Source organism: Pelodiscus sinensis, chromosome 6 (assembly GCF_049634645.1).
Source record: "Pelodiscus sinensis isolate JC-2024 chromosome 6, ASM4963464v1, whole genome shotgun sequence".
In the NCBI taxonomy this organism is placed as follows: Eukaryota; Metazoa; Chordata; order Testudines; family Trionychidae; genus Pelodiscus; species Pelodiscus sinensis.
The window spans coordinates 116,840,566-116,852,932 of record NC_134716.1 but is presented as its reverse complement, the minus strand read 5'-3'; the positions used below and the strand labels follow the sequence as shown (position 1 = coordinate 116,852,932).

Below are 12,367 nucleotides of genomic sequence, written 5' to 3'. Positions count from 1 at the left end.
GTTCATCTACTAAGCACTCAAAAGTCACCCCCTTCATGGTATTTTGCCCCACTTAACAGAAATTAACTAAATTCAGCTCAAGCTTTTCCCTAGACTTAGCTGCTCTGAGAGCTCCCCCCTCATGACTGCTCACCTCACACCTTAGATCCCTCTTGTTCTGTAAAGCACCATTCCCATCTCCTTTTTATCCAGGCAGAATTACAAGCCTCCTATACCAGCGAGTCATAGCAGGATCATATTAACTTCTCCCTGCACAATCAACACCACTTGACAATGGTTCACACTCATAGGAGGACACTGCTTGCCTGCTACAATAAAAGAGCCAACTAGTCCCTGATTGTGACATAATTAGAGTTGGAAAGATTAGGTTTTTAATTAATGTTGATTTCACTGTACACATACAAGGGGATGAAAAAGTATTTTCATCAATAATAAGTTAAAGCTACACAGAGGTAAAGTAAGAAAAACGCTGCTGATAACTTAAGTTTGACTTAAGGTTCTCTACTTCATATGCTTCGTTATGTGATGCTGATTTGTATCTCAAAATCTATTTCATTAAATAATTGTCTGGCCCTCTATAACTTTGCAGGCTATGATCATTTAAATTGAAAAAGTTGGGGAAAAAAAATGCTTAAAATGTTGTTAATCAGTCAAAATGATAAAAACAAACACAAATTGAGTTCTCCCAAGCCTACATATAGTCCCTCAGCACTTTATTTCATTCCATCTGATTTACATAACCCAGCCAAATTTCTCATTAACTCTCAATAAAATTTGCAAAAATACATGCAAAGGTCAAAACAACAACCTTCTATGATCCTTTGACTAAGGACAAGACGATGATAAAACTCCAGCCGTTTGTTATTTTGCCCTTTGCATATATTTTTGCCAAGGTTCTTCAGAGGAAATGTTGGAGTTTGAATGGGAAGTGCACACTGGGTGGGCTGAGCGTGGATGATGAAGGCTTATATGTCAGGAGGAAGCTTCCAGATGTTTAAATCTTTCAAGTGGTACAGAATTTTTGCAAAACAATAAAAAGTGTCCTATCGGTTTGGGGATTAGTTGGACTCTACGGAAACACATTCTTAATTGTTTGTAATACCAGCAGCCCAACCAGTACCGGGGCTCCCTTGTGGTGTGCACAGTATGAACATGTAATTAAAGATAGTTCTTATACTTCTCATGTTCCCACTAAATCTTGTCTTTTCTAGACTAAACAAATCAAATATTTCAGTTATTTCTCTCACAGCTCAGGTTTTCTACACCTTTAATCATTTTTGTTGTTCTTCTCTGAACTTTCTCCAATTTGGTCCACATCTTTCCTGAAATGTGGCACCCAGAACTGGACACAATACTCCAGTTTTGGCTTAATCAGTGTGTAGTACAGCAGAAGAATTGCCTCTCAAGTCTTGCTTACAACATTCCTGTTAATGCATCCCAAAATGGTGTGTGTGTGTGTTTGGATTTTTTTGCAATAGTGTTACACTATTAATTCATATTTACCTTGTGGTCCACTATGACCCTTAGATCCCTTTCACACTATTCATTCCTAGGCAGTCATTTCCCAATGTTGGTGTGTATTTAATGGATTGTTTCTTCCTACATGGAGTACTTTGTATTTGTCATTATTGGATTTCAGACCATTATTTACTTCAGACCATTTCTCCAGTTTGTCCAGATCATTTTGAATTTTCATCCTATCCTCCAAAACACTTGCAACCCTTCCCAGCTTGGTGGTATCATCAAGCTTTACCAGTGTACTCTCTAGGCCAATATCTAAATAATTGATGAAGTCATGGAACAGAACCAGACCCAGAACTGACCTCTGTGGAACTCTACTCCTTATGCCCTTCCAGCTTGACTCTAAACAACTGATAATTACTCTCTGGGGATGCATCTACACTGCACCCGTAGCTCCACATTGCGTAACTTATTTCGAGTCAATTTCAAAATTTGGTGCGGTCTACACAGCACTTATTTTTAAATCAATCCTATTCCGAAACGTGCCTTACTCTATATGGAATAAGGTTTACTAGGACGTCAGAATAGAGAGCCCGTTACATTTTGAAATAACGGGTGTGCTCAAAAGATGCAGAATAGTTATTTCGGGTTACCTCCAGTATCCTGAAATAGTGCTGCATGTAGATGTAGCCTGGAAATGTTCATACTGAAGAACATTTACACCAGTCAAATTTTCATAGCGTTTTGATTCCCCACCCTATGAATTTTCCAAAAAACTATTTTAATAGGTCTTCCATTTAGCAGAGCCAGAAAAATAAATGCAGAGCCCCTACTGAAGCAGGAAGGATGAAAAGTGATTTTTAAAAAAGCTGGTTTTTTGTTTTGTTATTTAAGTTACAATTAATTTAATGTTTAAAAATAAACTTGCTTAAAATGAAATCTAAATTTAAATATGAAATAAGTTAAAGCCGAAATTTATCATATGGTCTTTAAAATAATAAATATACTGAATACCTGAGCTTCTATAAAAAACCTGAGTTAAAGGCTGTATTACAGGTAATGAAAGAATTGGGAGAAAAAGAAAATTTCATTTTTGAGGTCAAAACTTCATAAATATGGCACAATGGGACACATGCTGCATTAAGGGCTTGTTTAGTTTAATAAAAATAAAATGTATATGTTGTTGTATGTTTAAATTCCAGTTACCATCCTATTGAAGTGTGACATAAATCATAAGCAAAACTAATGATTTATTAATGATGATACCAAGGTGGGAGGGGTTGCAAGTGTTTTGGAGGATAGGGTCATAATTCAAAATGATCTGGACAAACTGGAGAAATGGTCAGAGGTAAACAGGATGAAGTTTTATAAGGACAAATGCAAAGTGCTCCACTTAGGAAGAAACAATCCATTAAATACACACCAAAATTGGGAAATGACTGCCTAGGAAGGAATAGTGTGGAAAGGGATCTAGGAGGACCACAAGCTAAATTTGAGTCAGTGTGACACTGTTGCAAAACCAGGGAACATGATTCTGGGACGCATTAACAGGAGTGTTGCAAGGAAGACATGAGAAATAATTCTTCCACTCTACTCTGTGCTGTTGGAGTATTGTGTCCAGTTCTGGGCACCACATTTCAAGAAAGATGTGGAGAAACTGGGGAGGGTCAGAGAAGAGCAACAAGAATGATTCAAGGTCTAGAGAACATGAGCTGAGGGAAGACTGAAAGAAGTGGGCTTGTTTGGTTTGGAAAGGAGAAGACTGAAAGGGGACATGATAGCAGCTTTCAAGTACCTAAAGCATGTCAAAGAGAAGGGACAAAAATTATTCTCCTTGACCTCTAGTGACAGGACAAGAAGCAATGGGCTTAAATTGCAGCAAGGGAAATTTAGGCTGGACATTAGGAAAAACTTCTTAACTGTCAGGGTGGTTAAACATTGGAATAAATTGCCTAGGGAGGTTGTGAAATCTCCATCATGGAGATATTTAAGAGCAGGTTAGACAGACATCTGTCAGGGATGATCTAGACGATGCTTGGTCCTGCTGTGAGGGCAGGGGACTGGACTTGATCTCTCGAGGTCCCTTCCAGTTCTAGCATTCTATGATTCCATGATTAAATAAGAAATATATTGTTCACTATTTTCTAGAATATTACATTTACAATGAATAAGAATCTGAAAATTTGAAGCTAAATCACCACCTAAATAAATGCAAATGCAAAATAATATGGCACTAGGTCCTGCACTGATGGGATTACCCTTGTGCAAACTAAATTGTCAAGTATGCATTCAGCACAGCCACACAGATTAGTGTTGGGGAATAAAGTACAGGCCCACTACATTAAGTTACATTTTAAAACTGCTACAATAAGATGAGCCAGAGCAAATATTGCCCATCCCTGGGGTTGTTTATAGCAGTAAGCAGGATCAAAATTATATTGTAGAGGAGCACATAAAACCATTTGTTTCTAGCTCCTTCCATAATGAATGTATCCCACTAGGATTTACCATTTACTAGTGGGCTGTGAAATGTTGTTGCTATTCCGTATTTATGCCTTCAATATAGAATGATGGAAATATGGTGTCTATGAGGGTTTTTTTGCTGGGGGAAGGGAAGAGGATTGTTTCATTGCAGTATGAGAATTTTGACTCTGTTTTGCATCAGATGCTACAACAGGGATGGGCAAAAGGGCCTCCATGGGCCGGATCTGGCCTGCAAGTGGGTTGATCCAGCCAGGGGAGGCCCTGCCTCTTCCCCTGACCCCAGGCCAATTATTGTCTGGGAGCAGGGGGAAGCGCTCAAAGCCTCCTCTGCCCTGCAAGAAGCACGTGGCACTTCTAAGTGCCACATGCTCCTTGCAGGGCAGGGGTAGGACAGAGGAAACTTCACGTGCTCCTCCTGCCCCCAGGCCTGGTGCCGCATGCTCCTTGCAGGGCATAGGAAGCTTTGCACGCTCCTCCCGACCCCAGGCCTGGAGCCACATGCTCCTTGCAGGGCGGAGGAAGCTTTACACACTCCTCCCGCCCCCAGGCCTGATGCCACATGCTCCTTGCAAGGCAGAGGAAGCTTCGTGTGCTCCCTCCGCCCCCAAGCCCTGATTGGCCTGGGGATGGGAGAGCACGGGAAATGTCCTCCTACCGCCAGGGGCATGGGTGCTTAGTGGGAAGGAGGGACAAAGGGGCTCCCCCACCCCCAGACCAATTATGATCTAGGGGTGTGGAAGTCTGGAAGCATCCTGGCCCCCTCTTCCATTTGAGGCCACACCTCTTCCCCATCCTGGTGCTACAATGTTCTTCTGTTTCCCAAAAGCTGTGCCAACACAGTTTTGTGGTGACTCTGTAACAGGTTAATTCTGACATCATTATGTCCTTTCTACTTTTTAACAGTATCTCTACACACACCTGCACTAATCTGATTTGCTGCTGTTGTCATATTGTAGACATGGCTGTTCACAGATTTGCCTAAGCAGAATTTTGCCTCATCAAATTATCACTATTCGCTGAGCATCATCAGCTTACTTGGTCCTGTACAAAACAGAAAGACATGGTCCTCGAACCAAGTTTACGTTCTAAATATAAAAAATGAATGTGTATGAGGGTTATGTGCTGCATCTGACAAAGTGGTTTTGGCCCATGAAAGCTTCTGCCCAAATTAATCTGTTAGTCTCTAAGGCCTGGTCTACACTACAGTGGAAGGTTGAATTAAGATATGCAACTCCAGCGATATAACTAATGTAGCTGGAGTTGATATAACTTAAACTGAGTTTCCACAGCAGGAGGCCGACGGGAGTAAACGCTCCTAGAGGCTTCCCTTACTCCTTGTGAGGAGCAGGAGTACTGGCACCAACGGGGTCGCCCTCTGAGTTTGATTTAGCGGGTCTTCATTAGACCCATTACATCGAATCCCAGATCAACTGCAGCAGTGTTGATCTTCCACGTAGCGTAGACATGGCCTAAGGTGCCACAAGACTCCTCGTTGTTTTTACAGATACAGACTAACACAGATATCCATCTGAGATTCACTCTAAATTAGACAAACAATTCATCAGCTAATGAAATGGAGGTAGTTTTAACTATGTGTAGGTCTTTTTAGTGTTCTCAAAACAATAGTTTCTAAGATCAGAAGTCAGGGTGGGCAATAAAATGGAGATGGTTCACCAGGGTTAGCCCTTAGCGGGTGGCTGCTGGTTTCTTTACCTGCAGCTCTGCTTCTGCAGGTATGGAAGATTGCAATTCCCATTGGCAGTGGATCACCATTCTCGACCAATGGGAGCTGCAGAAAGTGGTGTGGCCCTGGACACTGCTTCCTGCATCTCCCGTTGGCCTGGAATGGATCCATGGCCAGGGAGCTACAAAATCCCATACCTGCAGAGGCGCAGATAAATATAGCAGAGGCAGCCTGCCAGGGGCTAGTCCTGAAGAACTGCATTTGGCCCACAGGTTATTGCCCATCGCTGTCATAGGTGCTGGAGGTGCTGCCACACATCCTCGCTTGAAAGGTTTTCATTTTGTATAGTGATGGTGCTGATAGTCATTGACCCAAATTCTGCTAGCACCGCAATTTAAGGTTCAGTATAAACTTAGTGCAGAGTTCCATATTTGCACTGATATTCCAGATTAGATTCTCAGATGGTGTACGCTGATAGAGTGTGACAATTTATAGCCGCTGATCTTACCCCCGCCCCCAGCTCACCGCATTTGTGCTACAATCTGTGTGTCTGGATCACAGCTAACAAGGGTGTGATCACTTCTCTTACAACTCTGTTAAATACACACAGATTCACACGCAGAGTCTGGAATTTCTGGGATCTTAAAGTTCAATTAATCAGAGAAGCACTCAGCTCAAAGTCGGGTTTAGCACAGAAAACTAAACTCAGAAATTGTTCTATACTTCCTTTAGGCAACTAGAACAGATTAAAGCACACAAAGGCTAGTTAAACTCTGACTCACAGGAAGTAGTAATGTATCATGCCCTGCTCAAAATCTTGAAGGATTAAAAATATATAAGCAAATGTCAATTTTAAGATATACCGTAACTTTTTTATGAAATCTGGGGTTTGGCTAGTCTAGATGCACAGAGATGATGTTTTACTGCTCAGGTTCTAAACTTAGAAGTTTACAAAAAAACAAAAAAACAAATTCAGTTCTTCACCTCAAGATTCCAGGAATGCTACTGGCCCCCCTAAGTCTCCATCAATGACTTTTCTATGTACCAAACTAACAGGGTGAACATGTTGTGGGCATGCATAATGTATGCCTCCTGGTATGAGTGCTCGTTAGGAGGTATAACATTAGGTTTAACAGCCAGAAGAATAAGCTTGACATGTTGTAGGATGTGGTTCATAACATTTGAACAATCAAGAAGTGCTCCGACTGTTTGCAGTGCTCTGTGAGCTGCGTAAGAAACAACTCCATCAGGCCAGAGTGATAATGGAAGGCTTTTAAAAAAAAGATAACTTAAATGAAACTCTAAGGAATTAACAAGTCAAAGAAAATTTGCATGTAAACACCATAAGTCAATGCTCCTCTCCATAACATTAAGAAGAATGCAGGAGTTACCATACTCATATTTAGTAGATTAGAGTAGTTTATCAATTGTAAACAAGATTAAGGACTGCTAGGCTGATTCCTGCTACAATCCAAAGGCTCACTTGCTCATTCATTTCATAAGCCAGTTACGAACCGTTCTACTTGCTTTGAAAAATCCACAGGATTGTGCCACTGTGTGGACTTGTATCCCATCTCGCTCTACTCTCCTTCCCACTGGGTATCTCATACTGGCCTCCCCATCACATTCTTTCTCATCACTTCTGGTGGGAGAGGCTTCACCCCCGCCACCCTCTCCAACTCATCCACAAAGCACATAAACTCTCTTAACATAAAAGGTAGCCATACAACTAGACCTCACCTGAGAGCACCTACCTTCTCACCTACCTTCTGCTCCTCAGTTTCTCACTCCCTCGGTGTGTTGGGGTTCAATTACTGGGGGGGGGGGGGGGGAAGCAGCCCTCTGTGGCTGCATCTAGGGATTAGCTCTATCCAGTCAGATGCCTCCTTCCTTTGGTCACTGGTGCTACAGCTCCTCTTGCTCTCTGCTAGTCACAGTGATTTCTCTTCATAGCGAGGCCCATTGGCCAGGTCACTATACAGTTTTCCTCTTCCAGAATCTCTCACCCGGCCAGCTGTTCGAGTCCCATTGCTGGCTGTCTTCCCTTTCAAAACCCAGCCACTTTCCCAGTGGCCAGCAGAGGATCTCAGGCCCACATACCATTCCCGGTTCCAGCCCACTAACCAAACAATCCACGTCAAAATCTGCAGGATACCAGCCCTTGCTTGCTACCAGTGCACTGGGACTCTTCCTACTCCTGGCACCTGAAGCTTTCCTCTCCACCCTCTGGGTACAGCTTTGCTGTAGGGTTAGGATCCCAGTACCTCCCCTTTCTCTCCTCCCTGGGCCCAGAAAATGATTGCAGATATCTGACTTACAGCCCCTTCTGATCTCACCTCTTTGCTCTACACAACCCCCCCCCCCCCACTCTTGCTCAAGATGGGTTCCATCTTCAATTAGTGCTTGTCAGTCAAGCCTAAGACTCCCCCAGGTGCAGCCCACTACATTAATTAGTCTCTTCTGAGCCACCTTAACCTCTTCAGGAGTGGTGCGGCGTGAACAGGCCATCACAAGCTGCCATGAATCCTCTAACTCTGCCAACTGCAACTCAGGAAATTGTTTGCGGGAAACATGCAACACAGGACAGAGCAGTCATAGTTTATATTTTTCTACCAGCATTTCAGAGACTGAACAAAAGAGAATCATTCAAATATCTGACTTCAGGGAAGTCAGGGCATCTTACGTCTAATTATTAATACATCCAGGACAGTTTTAATGTGACTTTGCTTAATATACTGGCTTAGAGCCCAATCCAGCATCCATTAACATCAATGGGAATCTGTCCATTGACTTTAGTGGGCATTGGATTGAACCCCTAGAGCACATGATCACAGCCCCATGGAATGGTTGGTCCCTGTGACTACAACAGAATATTATCTCCCCACAGCCTGCTGTCTGCCTTGGCTCAGTGCTAGGGGCCTGGGGGTTCTGCACTGAAGGTCCCTGGTCGATTTCCCATTGTTGCCTGTTTCTGTACATAATCCATGGATGCTACAGAGGGGAGCAGGATAAAATCTTCCCAGGGTAGAGAGATTCCTATTTCTTCTCTAGGCCATATTTATCACAGCCTAGTTTTCCTTACCCATATTTCACAACCTCAGCCCACCTCGGGGAGCGCGCCGTGCCGGGTACCAGGAGTATAGTGCCCACCGGGGTCCAGCTGCACTAAGAAGGGTTGGCTAGTAGTTAGGGTGCTGGGAGTCTGGGTTCTATCCCTGGTCTGGGTTCTATACCTGGCTACAAACTTCTTGGATGATTTAGGAGAATGTTTTCAAAAGTGCCTCAGTCCTCTAGGCTGTGTCCAGACTCGAGGTTTTTTTTGAAAAAAGTAGCCTTTTTTCGAAAAAACTTCCCTGCGTCTAGACTACAGCCGCGTTCTTTCGAAATTAAATCGAAAGAACACGGCTTTTCTTTCGACGGCGGAAAGCCTCATTTCACGAGGAAGAACGCCTTTTTTCGAAAGTGCTCTTTCGAAAAAAGGTGTTCTTGAATGCAAACAGGGCTTTTTCGAAAGAGAGCATCCAGACTGCCTAAGTGCTCTCTTTCGAAAAAGAGGCTTGCTTTTTTGAAAGTATTGCTTGCAGTCTAGATGCTCTTTTTCGAAAGAGGCTTTTTCGAAAGTATTTTTCGAAAAAGCCTCTTTCGAAAGAGGCTTGCAGTCTAGACGTAGCCCTATTGAAAAGTAAGTGAAACAGTTATGCCACTAATACCCCTTGACTGTCAATGAGGTTCTGGCTACTTAGGGCCAGATGATCAAAGATATTCAGGCTACTGTGATTTACAGAAGAGCCTAAGTAGGTTAGGCATCAATCTCCCATTGAAACCAAGGGGATTTAGGCACTCTTGTGACTACTATTAGGGGCCTATCTACCTCTTTAGGCACCCAAATCCCAAATCTGGCTCTTTGTCACTTTCCCAAAAGGGATGTAGGCACTTTTGAAAGTGTTGCTCTTATTGTACATGATGCTTCAGCAGCTCCTCACTCAAAGCAAGGCTAATATTTCCCTCCCCAGTGGGGTGCTGGTTGTGAGGAAAGAGTTCATTTATGGCTACAAGGGGCTCAGATGCCAGGATAGGTCTTAGATCATGTGTCTTCTCCAAGGGAATATTTAGCTAAGCTTCTCTCTTTGGACTTAACTGTTTGTAAGTGAAAACTGCTTCCTCAAAAGTTCCATGTTCTCTTAATCCAAGTAAGTTTGTTGTGACAGCTGCAATGCAAGAGAAAACGGTAGAAACCAGCTGTAGAAAAAAGGACAGCAAAGCAGCTCATAAAATGCCCAGAAATCTGAAAAGATGATATGTCTGGGGCCTAATCTTGCAGCTTCCAAAATAGCTGGATTTCAGTGGGAGCAGGAACAAGCCCTCGGTCACTTCTAAAAGCAATAATCATTTGGGATGAGAGAGTGCAATCGCATAAATATCAGCCTTAATTGGACTTCATGGGCATGACATTTACCAACAGGACGTAACCTTTTAACAGAGCTCATGCGAGCGATTACGGTTTAACCTACTTAGAGCCATTTAGTCACTGCCACCGAATGATGATAAGATTAAGTCATGACAGTTCTAACAAAAAATATGTTAACCCAGTGTGTTTAGAGCACCACTATGAGTCAGGAAGGGAAGCACTGAGAAAAACAGTGGTGCGATCCATGCTAAGGTTGGGATCTGTGTTTATCTGGATTCAGTGGTCCTGAAGCCTGTGCAACTGGCTGCAATAAAACCCTTTCAGTGCATGAAAAAAAAAATCCATGATAATCTCATGCATCAACAAAAGTAAAGGCAGATGGCAGAAGTACAGGCCCATTTTACAAATGGGGTTACCGAGGCAAAGAGATTAAATATGGTTACACAGGTGAGATGTGTCAGACACAGAATAAATAGGGATGGTTGGAAAACTTCTGTCAAAAATGTTTTTTGATGGAAAATGGAGTTTTCAACTAAGGGGTTTTGGTTCGTGTAGAGAATATGCTTTGCATTGACATTTTTAATTTTTGTTGTTGAAGAAACCATTTCTTAAAAACAGATACAATTTTATTTGGAAATAACAGAATCATAAAAATACAGGGCTGGATGGCACTCAAGAGGTCATTAAAATCCAGCCCCTGTGTTGAGGCAGAATCAAATAAACCTATACAATTCCTGACAGGTGTTTGTCCAACCCATCTCTATAAACCTCCCTTGGAAGCCTACTGCAGTGCTTAACTACACATATTGTTAGAAACGTTTCCCTAATATCTACCTAAGTCTCCTTGGCTGCAGATTAAGTGAAGTGAAATTTGAGGTATTTAAGACAAATCAGATTTATGAAAGGGGCACAGTAATCTGGAAACATTGAGAGCCTCTTTCTTAAATTACTGAGATGTCTCCAGCCCACTGTGTTTAGCTCATCCCTCACCAACAGTGTCTCCCTCCACTTAGTAAGCACAGAACATTTTTGTATGACTTAAACATCGACTCCTTCCATCCCAGTCAGAAAATTAAGTCCTTAGAACCGCATCCCAAACCTCAAGTGAACGCTGCAAAAATGGGCATCTCCGTCAGTCCATTTCTGTGCCCCAAGACATGGGGAGACTGTCAAACTCAAAGCAATGCTTCGCGTTGGAACCGGAGACCTATATCTTCCAGGCAAATCCTCCCATGCCCCCTTTACCAAACCTGACTAGAGGGACTTTGAATAAGGGGATCCTCCATAAGGCCTGGGGCAAGGAGACCTTTTTCTTTGAGTCACAAAGCTGAAATAGAGCCAGCCTGAAGACACTAGTGCAGCCCTGAGGAGCCCCCAGTGTTTCTCTTCTCCTTGGGGAGCAATAGTGACCACATGCACAACTCCAGTGCTTGTTCTTCCCCCAAACCACCCTAAACAAAGATGCAAGGATATCCCTGTAGAGAGTTGGGATCCCTGTGAGGACTGCACGGAATGCACTGAACCCAAGCACCGCACTGAGCATAGAAATCATGCAGTACTCTCCATGCACACACACAGCAGAATGACAGTAGGTCCTCTGCAGTCACAGAAGTTGGGGTAGATTATTTGTCTCACTCCAGTTAGTACCAGAGTCATACATGGTTCAATCTCGAACCTTTGTGAAGAACATCTCCAGCACCAACAGGAAAAATACCTCTGGCTCTTATTTACTATCATCCTGCATTGCGGGAATCTCACCTGAGTTACTATTAAATACACAAAATGGAAAGTTGTCAGATCCACCACGAAAATTAAAATAAAATTGTGTCTTACGCTTGGCTGATCCTGGGATCAGAAGCCATAACCCATTATTGATGATGTGCATTAGACAACAAACAGCTGGTAATGTCATACAATAAGAACTGTGCCTAGATCTTCTCCCTGAAAACCCTTCAGCTCTTGATTTCAATAGCATCCTCCCTCCCCACAATCCTGCAGTCTCACCAGATTCAGAGCACTCCAGTTCATTTCATCAATCATCTCCGCACCACGCCCCTACGTGAAAGGCAAAGCTGTGTCCAAGTGCAGCCTGCTGATTGGACTAACGCAGAGCTCTCTAATTTACCCAGAGAGGAAGGAAGCATTTTGCTGGCTTGACGTATATATAAAGACGAATATCCGTAAATACTCTAACTTCACAATTTGTACCTGTAAACTCATTACAGCCTGAGAGAGAATCTTAAATTGATTCAAGGGGAAAATTCCTCTATAAGAATTTTTTAAAATACTAAGACAGACAAAGGCATGTAGTATGTATTTCAGGTGCAGTT

At 42.8% G+C, this 12,367-nt stretch overlaps 1 protein-coding gene across 2 annotated transcripts in view; it reads right to left on the bottom strand.

Moving 5' to 3' along the window:
- ZBTB7C (zinc finger and BTB domain containing 7C) overlaps positions 1–12,367 on the bottom strand; it is a 320,248-nt gene that overhangs the window by 265,297 nt on the left and 42,584 nt on the right. The window lies entirely within an intron of this gene.